The following is a 22,014-nucleotide window of genomic DNA, read 5'->3' on the forward strand; positions in this document are numbered from 1 at the left end:
CTAACCCAGGAACTTATCCTTGCAACAAAGCCCGTTGCCAACTGTGTCCACATATCTATTCAGGGGACACCATCACAGGGCCTAATATCAGCCACACTATCAGAGGCTCGTTCACCTGCACATCCACCAATGTGATATATGCCATCATGTGCCAGCAATGCCCCTCTGCCATGTACATTGGTCAAACTGGACAGTCTCTACGTAAAAGAATAAATGGACACAAATCAGATGTCAAGAATTATAACATTCATAAACCAGTCGGAGAACACTTCAATCTCTCTGGTCACGCAATCACAGACATGAAGGTCGCTATCTTAAAACAAAAAAACCTTCAAATCCAGACTCCAGCGAGAAACTGCTGAATTGGAATTCATTTGCAAATTGGATACTATTAATTTAGGCTTAAATAGAGACTGGGAGTGGCTAAGTCATTATGCAAGGTAGCCTGTTTCCTCTTGTTTTTTCCTACCACTCCCCCCCGATGTTCTGGTTTAACTTGGATTTAAACTTGGAGAGTGGTCAGTTTGGATGAGCTATTACCAGCAGGAGAGTGAGTTTGTGTGTGTACGGGGGTGGAGGGATGTGAGAAAACCTGGATTTGTGCAGGAAATAGCCCAACTTGATTATCATGCACATTGTGTGACATCCAGAGTTGTCACTTTGGATGGGCTATCACCAGCAGGAGAGTGAATTTGTGTGGGGGGGTGGAGGGTGAGAAAACCTGGATTTGTGCTGGAAATGGCCCACCTGATGATCACTTTAGATAAGCTATTACCAGCAGGACAGTGGGGTGGGAGGAGGTATTGTTTCATATTCTCTGTATATATATAAAGTCTGCTGCAGTTTCCACGGTATGCATCCGATGAAGTGAGCTGTAGCTCACAAAAGCTCATGCTCAAATAAATTGGTTAGTCTCTAAGGTGCCACAAGTACTCCTTTTCTTTTTGCGAATACAGACTAACAAGGCTGTTACTCTGAAACCTGTCAATGTGCCTAAAGGAGATTAGCTCCTGGATGAAGAGTACCTGGGCCCAAACTGAAGCCACGCAACACTGAAGAGATGCTGGTCATAAGAAAAATAATTGAGAAATAATTGGATCACTGTCTTCTGCTTTTAAATTGAAAGCAACTGCTCCCTTCCCCGTTTGTGAATGAATAATGGGAAGCCTCAGTCCTGTTTAACTCATCAATTAACCTAGAAGGCCACACAGATGAAAACAAAACCAAGCAACCAACCAGCTTTATTTCCCCATCAACTTGTTCAGAAACTTTGTCCCTTTTCCCCCAGAAAGATGAGGACTTGTCAGAACGACCCATGCATTGTCACTTCTGTCACACTGTCTGGAGTGGCTCAGGCCTGAGAGAGTGTCTACCTCAGGGCAGAGTGTCATAAAACAGGGCAGACACTCCAAGCTGATGGTGTGTTCCATAACCAGATTTCACCAAGCCAGTAACAAATGTGAACTCCGGAATTACCAGTCTTACCATGGAGTCAGAGACTGTCCCTTGGGCTCTCCAATCTATCTTGCCACCCAGACAAAAAGAACTTGTGATAATGACAGGTTTTAGAGTAGCAGCCGTGTTAGTCTGTATCTACAAAATGAAAAGAAGGACTTGTCTCACCTTAGATGCATTCCGATGAAGTGAGCTGTAGCTCACGAAAGCTCATGCTCAAATAAATTGGTTAGTCTCTAAGGTGAGAGAAGTCCTCCTTCTCTTTTAGTGATAATGGTCACTTCAGCTAAAAGTCACACCACATCAGGTTGCTCTCAGTCACAAGAGACTTGTCACTTATCCCAGATCAATTGGTACTCCAGATCTTATTCCAAAGACAATGCTGGCAGCCAATTCTATAGTAAAACTAACTACAGGATTATTAGCTAAGGGCACATCTTCACCGTCAATGTTAAAGCGTTGCCGCAGCAGGACTTTAACGTGGCTTGTGTAGTCGTGGCATAGCGCCAGGAGGGCTCTCGCTAATAAAAACAAACCAAACACACACACAACCCACCTCCACGACGGGAATAGCCAGCAGCGCTGTCTAGACTGGCACCTAGAAGCGCTGAAACTTGCAGTGCTCAGAGGGGTGTTTTTTTCACACCCCTAAGCGAGAAAGCTGCAGCGTTTTAAAGTGCCAGTGTAGATAAGCCCTAAGAAAAGGAAATGAGAGTTACTGAGAGGTTAAAGCTGGTAAAGTATTTTAAACAGGTGAGTCACGCTTTGTAATTCCAAATGGTGGCAGTGATGTAATAAACTGCCAGTTGCCCAAAAGTCTTTCTGAGTACCCACTTTGTCTCTGGCGATCTTCACTTTGTATCTGGTATACTTCCCTGTAAGAGTCTAAACAGTCCAGAGATGAAGGATCTTTCCTAGAATCCATATATTTATAGTCGCTGCTGACAAAGCAGGCTGACAGCGTCTCTACCCATGTGGGCTTTTCCTTTGATGTCCAGTGAGTGAGGAATGCATTTTGAGTCATTGACCTCCGGTAATCACACACAATGGCCACTTGCTTTGAAATTAGCACTTTCTGTTAAAGACCTTCCTTAGCATTCCATAGACTTCTTTGATGGTTATTTAGGCACAGGGGTATTTCCAATGTAAACGTTTGTTATTGCTTTATAACAGGATACATACAAGTGAAATCAATGCAAGAAACGTTCCATTCATTTTAATAAAGTTTAAACACCAAATACACTTATACCTTTAACAAAAATCGCTTTGATCTATACAGTACTAGTACACAAGTGAATTGGCCTGAATACACTCTGACATGACCTGGTATCTGGTCAGTCAACGTTACAACCACCAAACTGGATTATGCAATTCACTGTAAGTTGGTTGAAGGTGGAAGCAATGCCAAGGGCTCCAGTACGTGGGTAGCCATGGCCTTCAGTAGAACGGGCTGCCAATGGCACATCACCCCTGTGCTCTGATCACTCCACCAGCTTCCAGTCTAAGGCACTAGCCCTCAAGAGGCAAGATGCAATAACCACGTCTCTATTGATGACCCAGCAAGACAATTATGCTCCTCAGTGACAATGCTGCTCACAGAGCCCAGGTCAGTCCATGCAGAAGCCAGAGATAAATGCTTCTCATTTAGGAGGGCTTAATGTTGGTGAATAAGCTTCCAGAGGAGGTCAGACTCATCCAGAGCACGATGTAAGTCCTCCTATGTGGACAACGCTTTCCTACCATCAGTGGAACAATGGCAGAGGGACAGGAAAGAAAGAAGTTATCCAAAAGCAGAGCTTTTTTTTACCAGGGCATGGAAAAGAATGAAAAAGTCCACCAAGGAGCTTAATTTACCTAGGAAGTATTTAGATACTAAAGCAGTCTGCACTATAGAAAATCCTAAAATAGACAGGGAAGCCCCACCCAGAGGGCTCCCGTGGACTCTTCATTTTGGCCCTGAAGGCTACCTTTATGAGTGTGACCACAGTGACTTCAAGGTAACATCCGAGATGGGAACAATGGAACTAAGAAAGGGGAAAAACCAATGAGCAACATCTGGGAGCAGGGTAGTGGCAGACCTCCAGCTCACCACTCTTTGGCTGAAAACACAGACATTGCTTTTTCTGACCCTGAAAAGGAGCCATGAAAAGAACCTCTAACTCATCATGACCCAAACCTACAGTGGGCCACATGCTATCTCCCCCAGTGTGCCAGAAATAATCCCCCAAAGTCCTGGGAAAAAGTGATCTAGAATGAAGCATTTGAAAAAGAGTTAAAGAAATACAGTGACTTCCACTCTCAAGGGTCTTATCAGTGCTTTCATGAGCTTGTTTAGAAGTACGATGAGCCTCAGATTAGCGATTCCTGGCATCCCAAAAAGAGAAAACCCAGGATACTTTTAGAAATACAGATTCACACCATGGGGAAAACACATTGTATATTCTTTAAAAATAAGAGTGGGAATTTTGCTCCAAAGTTCTCTTGAGTGCAAGACCCAAAAGCGAAACTCCTGCAAGAGAATAGCCTCAAAGATAAAGAATTACAGTAAGCAATTTAATCCACTGCGAGGTTCTACTAGAAGTTTAAGACAGATAGTTCTAATGTGATTGAACTAAATACCCTAAAAATCACTGCTAACCCGTTTTTGTTGAGTATTAAGTTTGTACCTTGTGAATCACAAATGCAACGCTTCCCTATTTTTACTGAAATGTAGAAGTTAAGCATCAGAACAGGTGACATTTAAGCTACTTATCACCTTATTGCTTGAAGTTATTGCTGTGTTTCCCTTTAAAAAAAGTTATTCTTGCTCGTAGTAAATAAAAGATTAACATTAAAACTAGTGATTCTGAAAGGACCATTTCTTTTTTTTTTTTTTTTTTTTTTTTTTTAAAATCAAAGAATGATTTGAGGTTGCTTTGGTACTTTAAATCAATCCATCCAAATATTGGGTAAAAAAAGGAGTAGTGACATGGTAGAAACTAACTCCTCTTGCAGAAAGCACAAGGATATCTTTAATACAATAGTTTAAAAGAACTGCATGTCTCATCAAATGGATATTTTTAATTTCACAACTAAAAGGGCAAAAGAAGCCCCAAAAGAAAAATTTAATTCAAAACTAGATTCTTCCCTTTGCCCTGCCCTTCAATTCTGCATTCAGGTGCTCCATTTTCCATATTCAGGTTGCACAAACTGGATTCATTAACTTCATTTGGAAAATTCAGTAACTGTCACCCCCTTTCAAATAGTACACTTCCCCCTTAATGTAAACTCCTCAGAAAGAGCAACAACTAATTTAATGCGTTTAGGTTAATAAAGTAGAAGGGGACAGTTTTTTTAAGATCAGAATTTCAGCTGTGTAAAACTTTCAGGATAAAAAGAAAAATCTAGAATACAACAAACAGAACAGATTTGATTCTATGAAAGGTGTCAAGTAAAAGTCACCTAGAATACATTTTCTTGTAAGCAATTCCTCATTTATCTTCTCTTGTGTGTGTGTGTATATGACTTCTTTCTTTTTAATATAGTCTTCTCTTTGCTTCCAAGCAATAACTGTAAACAACTGCACATAAGATAACAGATGTCTGCAAAGTGACTCCAGACCTATAGGTCACGTGTCACGACCTGCTGACATCATATGCTCCAGGAAGTTTGTAAATAGCATGAGGAACTCAGAGTACACTCAGGCTTCGTAACATAGGGTTGCCGTTAGTTTAAACTATCAAATTCATTGCATAGGATACTATACAGTCTTAATCTAAAATTAGAGTTGTAGTCTGCCCAATTTAATGAATAGGTTCACACAATTACAAGGCAGCTCAAGAGAGGGGAGCAAGAGATTACTGTAAAACATACCTGTGAAAATTCACATTATGCTCACCTACCAACAATAGCTAGAGAAACTGAACTTTTTAAAACTTCTTGTTGTTTGCAGCGTTCTTGTAGTTGTGTTAATCCTAGGATAGGACACACAAGGTGGATGAGGTAGTCTCTTCTATTGGACTAACTTCTGTTAGCGAGAGAGAGAGACTTGTGTGTAAGCCTGTCTTTCTCATTAAGAGAAGCTGGTCCAATAAAAGATATCACCACCTCACTCATTCTAACACTGTAATTTCTGTAAAATATTAGTCGGCAAAACTAGGAACAAGATGCTCGTTTGCTTTATCTACCTCAGCAGTTCTCAAACTGTGGGTCGCGACCACATTTTAATGGGGTCGCCAGGGCTGGCCTTAGACTTGCTGGGGCCCCAGGCTGAAGCCAAAGTCCAAGGCCCCCCACCCAGGGCTGAAGCTGAGGGCTCAGGCTTCAGCCCTGGGAGGCAGGGCTCAGGCTACAGTCCCCTATCCCCCCAGGGCTGAAGCCCTCAAACTTCAGCTTCTCCCCACAGGAGGGTTTGAGCTTTGGCTCCCCTGCTGGCGGCGGAGGGGCTTGGGCTTCAGTCCCCCTTCCTGGGGTCATGTAGTAATTTTTGTTGTTTGAAGGGGGTCACTCATGGTGCAGTGAAGTCTGAGAAACCCTGATCTACCTGAATTTAAGAGAATGGTTAGGAGTTTGGTTTTTTTATGGTGGTGGAGGGGGGGCAGAGGTGGATTTTAAAATAAACACAAATTACAGCAGCAATGAAGATGTTAAAAAACTCCAAACCACTACCTTCAGGTGAAACGGATAACACATTCCTGGGTGAGTCTTTTATTCTCAAGAAGTATATCAGAAGGTGATAAAAGCCCAAGCAATTATTAACCTACCAGTGTAGCAAGTTTACACATTTATACTGTGAACCTGGAGCCGCCAATGAAAACAAATGGCCAAAAGGAATGCTCTTGCTTAAATACACAGAATTTCAGCCTGTCCATATGCCATTCTTTTGTTTACCACAGATTCCAACCTCTTAACCTCAATTAAACCCTAAAAGCCCAGCAAAGGAATTGAAGAAGAATTAATATAGCTTAAGTCAATCATCTGTCTCTTGGGTACTTTGCTTTTTTAAAATGACTTAAGGTTTTAGCTTCCAGAGAAGTGAATTTCAAGATGTAATTGCTTTGTCAAAGTCCAATTTAAACTATAACAAACAAAGAAACCACTAATTTGTAGGCTCCCTGTTTCAGCCAGGAATCTTAGTGCTTAGAGTGGCAGAATAGGTTTTATTTGGCACATTTAAAAAAAAAAAAAATACAAACTCCCACATCTCAAAACTTTGGAAAAAAAAACAAACATACATTTTTTGGGCCTTTGAATTTTCCAGGTTGCTTTGATTAAATATCTTGAGCAGCATCATAAAACTGTTCTCAGATTGTACTTTATGCTCCAACAGCCAGCACTGGAGCTGAACTAAGTAACAAAATTCATGTTGGTGACTGCAACAATTACCAAGGTTCAGCACAGCAACTGAAGCTAGAGCAACCGTCTCCTCTCAGAAGTGATTAGATTCATCATGAGTAGCTGCTACTAAACAGCTTTGACCATTTTTCATCACCCCCCAATTCAGGGGCCTTAGAGTTATTTGCCATTTCTTCATTCACAAGACCTCCGTCATAAATGATTTACTGGTCAGACTGTCTGCACACTGGGGAGCAGTTAGCTGATAATTTTCAAAGGGCTTGTCTACACAGTAAGTTACCATGTGGCAAGCCAGGGTATGAATCTACAGCATGCTAGTTTGCAGTGCAGCTATGTCCTACGTGGACACTAACAGCTCACTCAAAGTCCCGAAGTAGAGCTTAGCACAGACTTTCGGTGCTCTGAGACTTTCAGTGCACTGTAGCAGTGTCCAAATGGTGAGTTAGTGTGAAGCGAGCTGGTGCACTATAGAGTCATACCCTGGCTTGCTGCACATTAACTTGCCCTGTAGACAAGCCCCAGTATAGATTAGGCCACCTCAGTTCCACAGAAAGAAAGTCTACAATATTAATTTTTCCCCCAGATGAATTCAGTGCCTGAAGGCCAGCCTTCTGTTAGTCTACTGAACAGGTACAAACAGTGGCAATCAACGTTCCCTCTAATTTTTGACAGGCCATGTGCGCAAAAAATTCCTTCTGTGCAAACTGTTGTGCTTCTGTGTAAATTTTTGTGCGCAGTGTTTTGCTGTGTGCGCGAGGTTAAGGATGTGTGTGCAGGGGCACACGCACACAGTTTAGAGGGAACAATGGTGGCAATAGCCCCTTCATATGCTTCAACCCTGGCCTAGAGGGACCAAATCACAGATGTATCTACACTAACCTGGTTCTGGTACCGATGCCTCAGCGGTCTCAACAGCCGCACTAAGAATGCTGATTTGTGGCAAGAACTGTTACCGGTCCACCTCTGCTTCCATGCGAAGCTTGGTTCTAAACCTGTTCAGGAGCAACTCCCTCCAAATACCTATTACACAGTTCCCAGCAGTAGTGGACTTGGACAGTTCTGAAAGGGCTTCAGCCAACTGTGGAACAGTAGTGGGAGGACTGTTGAACCATTTCAGACAGCCTACATCCACACTGGCAATAAAACTGTTCAGAATGACAGACTTTAGGACCACACAGCAATTAGCCTTGCTGAAAGTAAGTCTAATCCAACAGTTTTTGGCAAGCATGTGCACAATTTAGAGCACATATTGTGCATGCAAGGGTATGTCTACTCTAGACTAAGGAGACTATGCCGGCACAGATACATCACCATAGGTGTGCTGGCATAGCCCTGAGGTGTAGACACAGCATTTGCTGACACGGGGTTTCTGCATCGCTGTAGGACCACCACCTCACTGGACAATGATAGCTATGTCGACAGAAGCATTCTTCCATCAACACAGTTGTGTCTACACTGGGGGTTAGGTCAGTATCGGTTCGTTGGCCAGAAGAGTGAATTTTTCTCATCCCCTGTGTTGTTCTACACCTTGTGGGAACACCCTACACCCCCATGTTCATCCTTATAAAAAGGACTCTGTGATAGCCAATGCAAACTTTGTCATGTCAGGGGTCTTCAGAAGGCTCATGATGCACTGAGTGTTGTTATAGTAATTGTTGTTGCAGTAATGTTATAGGTTATAATTTCATGTATATAGTTATGAGGCCAAAAATGTATCCTCGTAACTTAAAATAAGCCCAGGCAAAAACTCTCCAGAAGCAGAGGGGCAGTTCACGCTTCAGCAGGGCGCGTATGGGACAAACCCAGCCCAGCCTCACAGGAACAAAGGACGCTGGCCTAGGCAGCAACAAAACGATCTGTTGGACTCTCCAGTGAGTCATCCCCCTTCGTTCGGTCAGTTAGGGACTGCGATGAGGTAATGCTCACCTGACTCTGAAGTGAGGGGTGCAAAGCCAAGAGGGAAGAAAGAACATGATAAAAGGTAAAGACTTTTGCAGCCTGTGGTGAGAAGCATCTAAGTTTGTAAGGGCACTGAAAGTGTTAAGATCAGCTTAGAGTGCATTTTACTTTTATTTCATTTGACCAAATCTGACTTACGTTTTGACTTATAATCACTTAAAATCTATCTTTATAGTTAATAAATTGGTTTGTTTATTCTTTCTATCTGAAGCAGTGTGTTTGAAGTGTGTCAGAGGCTCCCTTTGGGATAACAAACCTGGTACATATCAATTTCTTTATTAAACTGACAAACTCATATAAGCTTGCAGCATCCAGCAGGCATAACTGGACACTACAAGACGGAGGTTCCTAGAGTTGTGTCTGGGACTGGAGATACTGGATAGTGTTATTCGGTCGCACAGTCCAAGGAGCGGCTTACATGCCAGAGGCTGTTCGTGAACAGCCCAGCAGTGGGGATTCTCACAGCAGAGCAAGGCTGGCTTCCAGAGTCAAGGACTGGAGTGACCTAGCAGATCCCTGGCCCAGATAACACCAGAGGGGAAAGTCACACCCCGACCTATGTGGCTATGTCAACTTAAAAGTTAAGCGTAGACTGGGCCCCAAGGCTTGTTACAGGTATGTTAAAGGGAATGAACAGTTCTTAGTATTTTATATTTGCACAATGTGCCACACAATATGGCCCTGATCCTGATTGTGGTAGTATGCAGAGACTCCAATAACAGAGAGAGAGACAGAGAGTAACACTTCACTGGCCAAAAAGAATACAAAAAACACTCAAATTGAGGAAGTGGCATATGCATTTCAGGATAGAAGCACAGAATTGCCTATTATCCCTATCCAGGAAGGGTGTTTTATTATCTATCACTACAGATTATTTTTGGGAACACATCTTTTAGGATGACAGAAGGTGACAGAAAGGGATTGTTCAGCACATTACAGAGGAAAAGCACACAAGATCAGCAGCCATTCAAAAAGCTCTTCCCATGCCCTATTCAGAATTTCACCAGCTGACCCTCAAATGGGCTCTCAGGATACATTTCAGCAAACAGCAAGCATCATGCCCTGAAGTATTGTAATCAATCCCAAAAATGATACACTTCATTTAACCCCGAAACAGAGTGAGATGGCATGATTTTCTTTGTGGAGGAAAAGAACAGGGAATGATCACTTTACATTTAAAGAACCTAAACATTTCTGGATAAATTGGGACCAGTTTGATTTTTAAACTCTACCTTCCCCACGCAAACAGGAACCTCCTTCATCTGAAGAATCAACACTTACCACAGTTATTCCCTGTAATTAGAAGAAGACATAGCAGCTTTAAGGAATGTAAGATCTGGTGAGATGTTATGGTGACATGCTGGCCACTACCATCAACATGACAGCATCTACATACTCTCTCCCTTCATTGTTTCCACTGATCACCACAGTTCTCAGATGAGATGCAATGAGATGGGGGGGAAGGGACTGGTGGAGTCCTCATCCTTTTTAGCATCTATATTACAGTGCTGGGAGGTGGAAGAAGTGTGTGAAAATTGAGAGCCACTGGTCTCAACTGCTGAACAGTACTCAAATGATATCCAGCTCCTCCTCCTCTAGTGCAAGTAGCACTATCTACCAACTCTAAGCCCCAGGTTGAACCTGAACCTGGGTGAGACAAAGGTAATGCTGGAGAGAAGAAAGGAAAACACTGATATGCAGAGCTAGCCCATGCTCTTACTCAGGTGTGACCAATAACCCTCCTCTTGTCCCTTTTACCCAAGTTAAGTGGTGCTTTCAACCCAAGTTAGTTGGCACAGCTGAGCGTAAGGCTTAGAACCCAGGTTACGTTTTCACTTGGGCTGGTAACCTACCCACTTTTCAGTGGGGACGCAGCCTAAATCAATAGAATGTCAATAGTCCTCCAGTGCCTTTCCACAATTCCCCCCTGCATGGGTGCCCAGAAGGACAGACAAGCTCTCCCACAATTCACTGGGAAAGAATTAGAATGGCTTAGCTTGCTGCAGCACTAAGAATGATGGGATATGCCTTCAGAAATCCTAGTGACACACACGGGGAGTGCAGCACCAGTGAAGAGACTAACTCATAAAGCCCATAGTGCTTTGCAACATGGCAGCACACACCCAAGCAAGATAGCCTCGTGATCGGCACCAGAGTTAAGGTCTGCAGTGAAGACACCCTCTGAGAGAGGGGTCCTATGCAAAGACTAGATGGTGATAGTGTTATTAGACCGGGGTGGACAAACTTTTTGGCCTGAGGGCCACATTGGATTTCCAAAGTTATATGGAGGGCCAGTTTGGGGAGACACAGCCTCCCCTAAGAGCCAGGCTTGGCCTGGCCCCTGCCTCCCATCTGACATCCCCTGCTCCCCCCCCCCCCACTTCTTACCCCAATGGCTCTCCCGGGACTCCTACCCCTCCAACACCCCCGTCCCCTAATGGCCCCCACGGGACTCCTGCCGCCCCATCCACCACCCCGCCCCACTCCTTGACTGCCCCCTGCTTCCCCATCCAACCCCCCACCTCATTCCTGACTTGCACCCCAGGACCCCTGCCCCATCCAACCACCCCTTTTCCCTGTCCCTTGATCGCCCCCCATCCAACCCTCCCGTCCCGCTCCTTCCTGACTGCCCCCCGGGACTCCTGCCCCATCCAACCCCCCCTTTTCCCTGCCCTCTGACTGCCCCGACTCCTATCCACACCCCCGCCCACCACCCCCAACTCCCCTGCCCTCTATCCAACCCCGCCGCCTAGAGCGCCGGTGGCTCTGCCCAGCCGCCTAGAGCGCCGGTGGCTCTGCCCAGCCGCCTAGAGCATTGCACCAGCAGCGCGGCTCACTGAGGCTGCGGGGGAGGGGGAACAGCAGGGAAGGGGCCAGGGGCGAGCCTCCTGGGCCAGCTCAGGGGCCGGGCAAGAGGGTCTGGTGGGCCAGATGTGGCCTGTGGGCCATAGTTTGCCCACCTCTGTATTAGAGGCTTATCATAATGCAGTTGCACAAGAGATTGAATTAACATCGCACAGGGATCCTTAACTATAGCACCTCCTCACTTTTGAGGGCTTGACTTTGAGACCTTAACATACTTTTGCAAAGCAATTTGGTTTTTTTAACATAATTGTCTATAAATCTTAGATATATGTAATATATAAATGTAAGAGCCCCTGAAAGAGTGAAGCCTACAGAAACAGCATGTATTTCTTCCTCAGCACACCATTCTCACCAGAATGCCTTGTCTATGCAAATCCCTTAAGGAGCAATGGATCACCCATCTCACCTTCCCCATTGACACAGTAGCTGTAAGTGCTCCTTCTGCAAATGAAATTGAACTACTGACAAGAAGTTCTTCGTTATAATTAATTTGTTTATTTCTACAAGGCTCGTCCCTCCAGTTTCTGCGGTAAATATCGATTAACAAAACTTGCGTGATTTATAGGATGTGTACAGGCTGCATAAATCAAGCACATGAATATGAGTCTAAGATTTAGTAGCCATTAGAATTATTGATTAGCTTAGATGTGTACAGAGCACAGTATGGGACTGTGGAAATATGGGATAGAGCAGGTCATGCGGTAGAGAACAGAATCTGGGCTCTTCTGTATCACAACTGCACTACACAAACATACAACAGAACAAAGTTCATCCAAACACCATGCTCCTATTGTCAATCGTACCACCAGTGTAATTTTTAGTAGGACTTTTCTTATTCTTCGTGGTTTAAGGTGCAGGGCTTGGAAAGATATTCACTAATAGAGAGTTCAGCTCTACCCAGAAATGCATGTGCATTGCCCTTCCATCACTGGCCCTCATTCATCAGAGTAAGCACATCTATGGCAATGCATAAGCAGAACCAGCAATCCAGTACTGATCACAGAAGAGTTACTCCTGGGGGAATTCTGAGCTACTGCACATGTGCAGAATTCATGTCTGACAATTTTTTTTCCCCCTGCAGAAAATACATTCTGCCTGAGAAGTGCTGCAATTATGCCCTTCACCCACCTGGGGCCGCTGTGGCACCAGAACAGCCAGCAGCCATTCCTCACAACAACCTGCCGATGGAGCCATGGGGCACACTGGCTGCTGGGGGGGAGGGGTACAGACTGGGAACTAGTGGGGTGACAGCGCTGAGTCAGTGGCTGTATGAAAGGGGTGCTGCAAGGCCACAAGGGGATGGGGGTAGATGTGCTGACTGTATGGGAGAGGCTTGGGATCAGCCAGGGTCTGCATGGGGGAGGCTCCTCAACTCCCAAACAATCCCTTCCCTCATTCCCCCAAACAAAGCCTGTTCCGTACTTCACACCCAACAACCCTCCATGTTCACTCCCAGGCTCCTTCCCTATCCCCACAAGCCTTTGCACTGCTTCTGAAGTGTGGCAAATACATTTCTGTACTGTACTTTAAATGAATTACTTAAAGTTCTGTATTAATATGACTAGTAAGAAATCTATTGGTCAAAAAAAACAATTACCTAAATTTTTTGGGGGGGGGGGTAATTTTTACAGGCATACTTGCTGACCAGTATTTTGAAATAAATTACCATAATAATTGAAACTGGTGTGATTATATTGTGTTATTTTGACAAAATATGCAGAATTTTAAAATATTGTGTGCAGAATTTTACATTTTTTTGTCACAGAATTCCCCTTGGAGTAGAGAGCGGCACACACTGCCTGATACATGAATATGAAGCAGAGCAGAGAACACTCCTAGGTTTGGTGCTCCCTTCCTCTGCTCATGTGTTTCAGTCCGAGAGAGAAATGAGCGAGTGTTTTGGCAGTGCAAAGTGGGGCAGAGAAAAAAGTTATTTTATACACACACACCCCTTGATCTTCATAATAAGACAGAAGGAAAAGAGTTAGTGGCACTGCCCCTTGCTACTAGAAATGAGATAGCAAGCTGAGAATGGAATTCTTCCCATCCAAGGCACCATGACAAGGCAGAAAGACTGAAAATGTGGCTCTCCTCCTTCCCAGCATCTTAGGGCTAGGAGACTTTTTCCAAGTGGTTCAGAGAAGTAAAGAATGGGATCTACTATTGGTATCACTCCAGGGCAAGTTCTCCAAGTACTTGTTACATTTGTCAAGCCTGCTGGGATTATACTGAGGTTTTTCGGAAGGGTAATGTAACATTTATAATTATACCCTTGCGCCACAGCTGGTCAGGAATATTTTGCCAATGTAGTTTTGTTAATTTGTTTTTATAGAAAATGCAGTTTCTGAAAATTTTCAATTAACATGGGAAAATTTTGATTTTGCTGAAATGTTTTGATGATTAGTGGCGGGGGGTTGGGGGGGGGGGGGGGAGAGGACCCAGATGAAATATTTTGATTCATGTTCTGTCAACCTGAATTGAAACATTTGTAAAACCAAATCAAAATATTTCTAACGCTTTTCTAAACACTTTTCCCTAGTGAAGACACAGTCTTAAAGTGGTCCCAAAAGCAGCATCTGCATCTCTCTGCAAATCTAACTCTGCTTTTGCTTCACCTGCGCTACCACCAATGGGAGTGCTAATGTAGACAGACATGTTTTTACCACCATGACCTCTAGATCTGCTCGGAGCAGGATTAGAAGACATAGTGATAGAACCATGTAGACTATCCATATGCATTTCTATTACTATATTGTCTAGACCTCAAAGCAGGTCTAGACAACACAGTGGTAAGAAGGCATGAACATCAGCAGCCAGCCTGCTCTAGTGCTCCCAAAATGTTACAGTAACAGCAGGAGAATTTCAGAAAGAAATGCAGACATGGCCAAAGAGCGTCAGTCTGATTGCACTGAATGGTGCACAAAATATTGGAGAGTTAGGTGGTTAATAAATAAACCCTTTGTAAGAGATCTAAGAATCTCCTCCCTAAGGAAGGTTTCTTATAATTACATGCTAATTGGTGTAATCTGATGCACTTCTAAAAACAAAAATATATAAATAAAAACCCTGCTCCTCATAACCCATCCCAGACAAGAATAGTTATGCTAATACCATCTCAAAAAATGGAATGAACTCCACCAGAAGGAAAATCCACACTCTTTCCCTCCAATTCAAATGTTACCCAATAGTTAATTTAATCACAAAATCCAAATATTCAGAGTCTACACCATATTGGATACAGATTTGCTTTTTAAAGAAAGCAATTTCTGCAGTGCTTACTTTAAAATGTAGTCAGTCAGTTTCAGTGAGTGCAGAGAGTAACATCACCTCATCTGTGTAAAATGTGTTGACTTTCAGATATCTTGTGTCCATTATTTCTGGAACACAGCTTGCTGTTTAGTACAATAGAAGAGCGAAAACTCCAGTCTGCCAAAACCCCAACAAAATTAACACAAACAGCAGTGCTTTTAAGATTAAATACAGCTTCATGGGCCACACAAGGTACTGCTAGGAACCAAATTTTAAAGGAATAGGGAAATTTAAAAAACAAAAACAAAAAGGAACCCAAACTACGGTACAGAAAACAATTCCTGGCTATTATGAAGTTAAACCTTGCAGGGAAAGGAAAGAGGAAGCCAAGAATTTTAAACAAATATGAAAAACAATGTTGTTTTCCAAGGAAAAAGAATGGCAAAATAAAATGCTAAAGAGCGACTCACACTTAGAAGAGGATTATTTGGATAGGCTGTGCCCCTCAATCTGTCCCGGTTAAAATAGCAGGCTGACCACCACCACAGAAAGAATTAAGGGACTGCAGCTAAACAGTGCTAAGATAATCAAGGAGCAGTGTAGTTAAAAAGGAATTTCTGTAGGAACAGAAGAATCGTAACCTTGGAGTAGATCAGGCATGCAAGTCATTTACATTATTTTGAATCAGTCTAACAGTGGGAATACTACTTTGTTGTGCACTGAACAGATATAAAGTTTGCCACCAGTTCATGTCCCTTATACCTGAGGTGCTAGTGGATCAAATTAGTAACAGTAAATGGAGAGCAGTATCCAATACATCTTTGTTTCTTAAGATGTTCAGAATCCTCTAAAAAGACTGTTTACTAACTCTTTTTGTTGGGGATAACGTATGCATGCCAGGAATATAGATCTAAAACAACAGACAGCATCCCTACCTCACCACCAAGCTTCCTATCGTATCTGAACAGACTCAAATTAATCAGAGGAACACACACATGCAAAAATGGCTGATCCTTTCACTTTTAAGATTTATTAATGAGTTTTTAAACTCAGCTTACCACTTTTATAAAAGACTCATTTGCCACAAAATTCTCCAAACTAGGCTATCAAAAGGATGCAGACACTATTCCGCAATAATAGACCAGAAAGGCTACCACAAATTGAGTTCTATAAAACTTTTCTATATGTGCTTATGCATACATATGTATTTTCTGTTTCTTTCTGAATTTTTTAAGCTGAGATGTTGGCAAGTTATTTGCTCTTTAGGAATCCATTTGTTAGTTCTCACCTGAAGTCATAATGGTATTGTGACATTATGAACATTTCTATAGTAACCAATGGAGGTGTCAGAAAATTATAACTTAAAGCAATATACTACAAGGTGCGGATGAGCTGTCATGTTGTCATTCCAGATTTCTACTAATAAAAACAGGACATTGAAAAACATTTTGGTTGGACAGTATAAAGTTTTCCAGGAGCTAAGTGGCTCTTTAAAATTCTATGCAATCGATGTTGGAAATACACAATTTGTTTTGGTAAAAGTCTTACATGCTAAAGCACCCTCGCCCTTTTGAAACGTATTTTGTAGAGACTCTTGCACCACCAGAGGCCACTGGAGGAGAGAAAAGCGCACAGGTGATGTAGCACACGGCCTGAGGACCCCTGCAGAGAGGTAGTTACCTCTCATTAGGGGAGCCCAAAGTTCAGAGAAGGAAGAGAACAGCATGGCTGAGGGGCAGGAGAAGTGGCTACGAATGCTGATGCAAACACTTCCCAAAAAGATAGCGGGGAAGTCTGGCTATCTGTGGGGGGAAGTCTGACTCTCTGAGAAGTCTCAGAGTAGCAGCCGTTTTAGTCTGTATCCGTAAAAAGAGAAGGAGTACTTGTGGTACAAGTACTCCTTTTCTTTTTTCTGTGAAGTCTGATACCTTAGGGGGTATACAAAGAAGGGGAAAAAGAAAAAAAAAAAAAACTCAGAAGAGTCACTTCACTACACAGACTCATGGCATTCCCCTTCTCCATCCTCCCTCCTTTCTGAGGAAAGAGGGATATAGATCTACTTCCCCCAGCAAAGGCAGCAGTTCTCTGGGGCTACCATAATTCTCCAGTCCTCAGTTGGTAGGTACAAAAATGCTGGCAGATGCCACAAACCCTCCAAATGGCCCTCACAATCATCTCCCTTTCAATGCCCCTCATTCCAGCACACCTCACTAACCCTGCTTTCTTTAAGAACAAAAAAGATACTGACCGCCAAAAACGTTGTTAGCACAGAGTTAGGTTATCTTCCACTGCCCTGTACCGTTCCAGAATGTGCAGAGCGGCTACACTTAAACCTCTGAAATACAGAGTTAAGGTAATGCCTGCTACACTACACTCCCATGGTACTACCTTAACTCTGCCCTGAGGGGATGACAAAGGACACTTAACATAGATGAATTTTCGTGCTCACCACAACTCCACTTCATTACTCTTAATTAGACCCCCCACACACACACTTCTCAGGAAACTAGGTCTTACAGTATTGATTCAGGGAGTACTTGCAGCTGGTTAGCATAGCACAGGGATCAGCAACCTTTGGAACGCAGCCCACCAGGGTAAGTCCCATGGCAAGCCTGCTGGTTTGTTTACCTACCACATCTGAGGATTCGACCGATCCCACTGGCCGCGGTTCACCGCTCCAGGCCAATGGGGGCTGCGGGAAGTGGCGCAGGCTGAGGGCTTAGAGCGGCAAACCGCGGCCAGTGGGAGCCACGATCAGCCGAACCTGTGGACGCAGCAGGTAAACAAACCAGCCCGGCCCACCAGGGATTACCCTGGCGGGCCGTGTGCCAAAGATTGCCATGCCAGGGATTGGCACTTACTCTCACCTGCACAGGTCACAACATCCACTAGCAATGTCAAAAGGAACAAGCAACATAATGATGGGGCGAACTATTCTAACAATCCCTTGCACAGTCTCTATGCCCACTAGAATGCCTTATCTGTACTGACATTCACATACTGCCATACATCCTCCCTATCTTCTGAGCTCCCCCATTGCTCCTAGGAATACTAGGGATGTTGGCACACACCACCCTGCACCACAAAGTTTACTGAGCTAAGAGGATGGCCCTGAAGCATTCCTTAAGGCAAAGATGAATGAGTTTTAACAATTTATGCACTCTAAAGAGTTTTTCCCATCGATCCCTTGATAAAGGTAAAAAGAAAAGGAGTACTTGTGGCACCTTAGAGACTAACCAATTTATTAGAGCATAAGCTTTCGTGAGCTACAGCTCACTTCCTCAGATGCATATCGTGGAAACTGCAGCAGGCTTTATATATACACAGAGAATATGAAACAATACCTACTCCCACCCCACTGTCCTGCTGGTAATAGCTTATCTAAAGTGATCATCAGATGGGCCATTTCCAGCACAAATCCAGGTTTTCTCACCCTCCACCCCCCCACACAAATTCACTCTCCTGCAGGAGACTCTGCAGGAGACTCTGCAGGAACTCTCCTGCAGGAGAGTGAATTTGTGTGGGGGGGTGGAGGGTGAGAAAACCTGGATTTGTGCTGGAAATGGCCCACCTGATGATCACTTTAGATAAGCTATTACCAGCAGGACAGTGGGGTGGGAGTAGGTATTGTTTCATATTCTCTGTGTATATATAAAGCCTGCTGCAGTTTCCACGATATGCATCTGAGGAAGTGAGCTGTAGCTCACGAAAGCTTATGCTCTAATAAATTGGTTAGTCTCTAAGGTGCCACAAGTACTCCTTTTCTTTTTGCGAATACAGACTAACACGGCTGTTACTCTGAAACTTGATAAAGGTACTGGCCCGGGATCTTTCATAGAGACTCCCAGACATTGTTCAAAGGAACCAGAGTCGAGGTTGCCTGTGAAGCATTACCTTACCTTTGTATTTCCTGGCTTTCAGAGTTTAGTGCCCTTCGCACTCTGGAAGGGCGCAAGGCAACCCCAGAAGCAACCTTAACTTTGCGTTAAGTAAGTCTTTTTGGCAGTGGAATTTAATTGATCTACAGTTTTGCTGACTATACTCTGCTTACAACTGAAAGATATCAGTTGGTTTTTATTGGTCATATAAAGTCCATATCCAAGATGATTTTAGTTATGAATGTAAACCATTCATAAGAATTAATTATTGCAAAATGTGTGTGGATTAACACAAAAATATACCTCATGCTCATAAAGAGGCTTACATAGTGAAAACATGCAGACTAGCATCAATATGCAAGAATCTCATCTTGTACTACTTCCAACAGATTTATTTCCAAGTCTTGCCATTTTTGTGGCAATAAAATCATTTTAATTTCAGTCATGTACCAGAACAATTAGATGTTCTGAAAGTCTAGAGACTAATAATTTTAACTAGAGGATTAATAACCAAAATGCAGAGAGATCTGCTACGGAGGAACTACAATGAGAATCTATGAATTATACCGATGTTAAGAACTTGATGAAAAAAATGTGTATAAGTGATGGGAAAATACCAGCACAGTAGGCAGCACTGAAGATTTTTCAAGAGACTAAGAATAAAATTTCAACACCACACAAAGTGAAAACTCCTTCTCATGACAGGACTGAACACTGTCAGCATTGCTGGTTTGCAATCCACATCATTTCCACAGAAAATATAACCTTAAATCAGAGAGGCAAGTAGTACTCCAAGGTATCTTAGCAATGACAATGTGTCATTATTAATCTGTATTTGTGCAAAATTATAGCTCCTCAGAAGAAATACTTAATACATTTATATACACAAACGCATCTTAGATTTGCATCTGTTTGCCTTACATCTGACTTGTAGCCAGAGACACAACAAAAATTTTGCAGTATCATTTACTTTGAAATTCTGCTTTGTTACAAACTCCCACCTGATCGACTTCCAACCCCCAATATTCCTTTACTGCCTAAGATTTCTTTAAGAAAATTATGTGAAAACAACTTTCACATTAGCTACTAACTGCCCCTTCTAAAATTCCCAAGCTCTTTTTGTTGACCACACTCTCTCTCTGAAGCATTTTCAGGGAGAAAAGCAATGGAGTGCATCAGCTAAGAACACTGAAGTAGTCTGGACTCCTGTCTTATATTATACAGTACTAAATCACAGGCTCCCGAACAGAGGAAAAGGAAAGGGGTGTGTGTGTAAATTTTCTTGGTTTTTAGTAGGAGACAGGTGTAACAGTAACAAACCCTAAGTTTACCACGAGTCAATAATTGATTCAAACCCTTACTTCAGCTGGGCTTTGTTTTAATCAGAGGTGATTCTCTTTTTCTAGAAACAGACCAGTTAGCAAAACTGTTGGAGGAATTGGCATAGAAATGTTCCCACCACTACAGAAGTATCAACATCTAATTCTCTTAGACCTTGCCTTCACTAGGAAACTTCATAGTTGGATTCGCCTGTGGTCCAGCTTCATCAATGGTAAAAATGGTAGAAGCTGTAGTGCAGACAGGAGTCAGGCACCTGACTATTTAGGGTACTGAACAAAGACAGATGAAAGATTCTAGTCTCAACATTGAAAAGTGCTGAACCAAGATTTTACTCCTTAAAGCAAACCTATAAAAGACAACTCACCAAAGTGAAATTCCCAAAAGAATGATTTAAAAACCCTAAATGAAGATAATGGAAAACATCACTAAATATCTTAATCCTGACATTTAAGACAAGATGCAATATTGCACTTACACAAACAATGATAACAGTAATGAACTACCCCACTCCCATAACAAAGTAGTCTACATCTAAGTATATTCAAGTGATTAAAGATTCATGTTCTGGAGGGGGTGGGGAAGAAGGGGGACCTGTTCCAACGAGCTTTGGAAACGTCAACCCCCATTATGTTAATAACATAGTAGCCTGAATTTAGAACCAAAAGCAGACCAGGAGAAATGGAGTGGCTTTGATCAGTGATCCTCATTTCTGTATTTAAGCACCTGTTGCAATAGGAGAATTCTGTTGTTAAAGACTCTGGAAACTAGCAATACCTTAAACGTTTAAGTAGGTAAAGCAAAAGACAATAGAGTGGATAGATGTGCCAAAACCGGGTTTAGTAAATTTCATCCCTAATAATAGCATAACGGAGCTTAAGTCTATACAAACCTGTTGCAAAACAAAAAACAAAAAAACAGCGGCTTTGGAAACTTCGCTTTAGATAAAAGCCAACAGGGAGTCCGCTGGTACCTTAAAGACTAACAGATTTTTGGGGGCATGAGTGAGTGTTTTACCCATGAAAGCTTATGCCTAAATAAATCTGTTAGTCTTTAAGGTGCCACGGGACTCCCTGTCGTTTTTGTGGATACAGACTAACAGGGCTACCCTGATATTTCATTTTAGATAGAACAGTAGCTCTGCGATAGATCTCAGTACACCTCAGTACTTACCGCAGGAGCCAACAGCCAACCGATACCCCTCCCTCTTTTTAGGAGGGCGAGAGGGGTTGGATTTTGCCAAGCGCAGGAGGAACCTGAGCTCCTTCTCTCGGACGCAGCACCCAAGGCTCTGCCTCAGCGCAACTCCCCGCTCACACCCTGCGGCCAGGTACCCTTCACCACCCCCGAGAGCAGGGAGAGGGACTGAAACGCGGATACATTCACTGGCTTCCCACAGACACGCCCCAGCGGAGCCAGGACGGGGGCACGGGCGGCGGCGGCTGCTGCTGCTACTTGCCCAGGCTGCACAGTGAGGGGCCAGGCAGCCCCAGGCGCTACCCCCTCGGACCCGGCTGGCGGCTGTAAACACGCCGCGGGAGCCGCTTTGTTGCCTTCTCAAGGCAGCGCACGTGGAGAGGCGGCGCCCGCAGCGCGCGCCGCCCCGGGGAGAACGCTGCAGCCGCGCCCACCCCGGCCGCTGCCCTAGGAATGGCCAGCGCGGGTGGGGAGTGGGCGGTGCCCGCTCCCGGTTGGCGGCCGGGGGTGTCTGTCCGGTGCGGCTCGTCGTGGAACGCCGGGCGGTGCAGGCGAGCTGGGGGGGGGGGGGTTAGCGGCGCTGAGAGTGGGTCCGGGCAGCTGCGGGGATTCTGTCCCGCTGCGCTCGCTGAGGCGGGGCGCCCGGGGGCGCTGCACGTGCGAAGTGTGGCCACGCTGTAACCCCCCCGGGCCCACCTGTGCCGTGCCCAGCACCCCCGCATCGCCCGCAGCAGCCCGT

General features: G+C 43.9%; 1 protein-coding gene and 1 long non-coding RNA gene across 7 annotated transcripts in view; one reads left to right on the forward strand and one right to left on the reverse strand.

The window, feature by feature from the left end:
• FRMD1 (FERM domain containing 1) overlaps positions 1-22,014 on the reverse strand; it is a 67,435-nt gene that overhangs the window by 45,223 nt on the left and 198 nt on the right. For 2 of the 6 annotated variants that reach the window (XM_073337955.1, XM_073337954.1), the window contains exon 1: positions 21,252-21,613. The exons of 1 other annotated variant lie outside the window; for it this stretch is intronic. The gene's annotated coding sequence lies outside the window, so the exon portion shown is untranslated. Of the gene's footprint in view, positions 1-17,110; positions 17,177-21,251; positions 21,614-21,971; positions 21,990-22,014 lie in introns of those variants that run through there. 3 more of the 6 variants (XM_073337952.1, XM_073337949.1, XM_073337951.1) reach the window with 3 other exon arrangements.
• The window catches only part of LOC140909204 (uncharacterized), an 80,066-nt gene continuing 71,803 nt past the window's right edge, over positions 13,752-22,014 (forward strand). The window contains exon 1 of the long non-coding RNA XR_012158136.1: positions 13,752-13,859. This is a non-coding gene — a long non-coding RNA (uncharacterized lncRNA). The remainder of the gene's footprint in view (positions 13,860-22,014) is intronic.

The sequence above is a fragment of the Lepidochelys kempii genome, chromosome 3 (genome assembly GCF_965140265.1).
Source record: "Lepidochelys kempii isolate rLepKem1 chromosome 3, rLepKem1.hap2, whole genome shotgun sequence".
Classification (NCBI taxonomy): Eukaryota; Metazoa; Chordata; order Testudines; family Cheloniidae; genus Lepidochelys; species Lepidochelys kempii.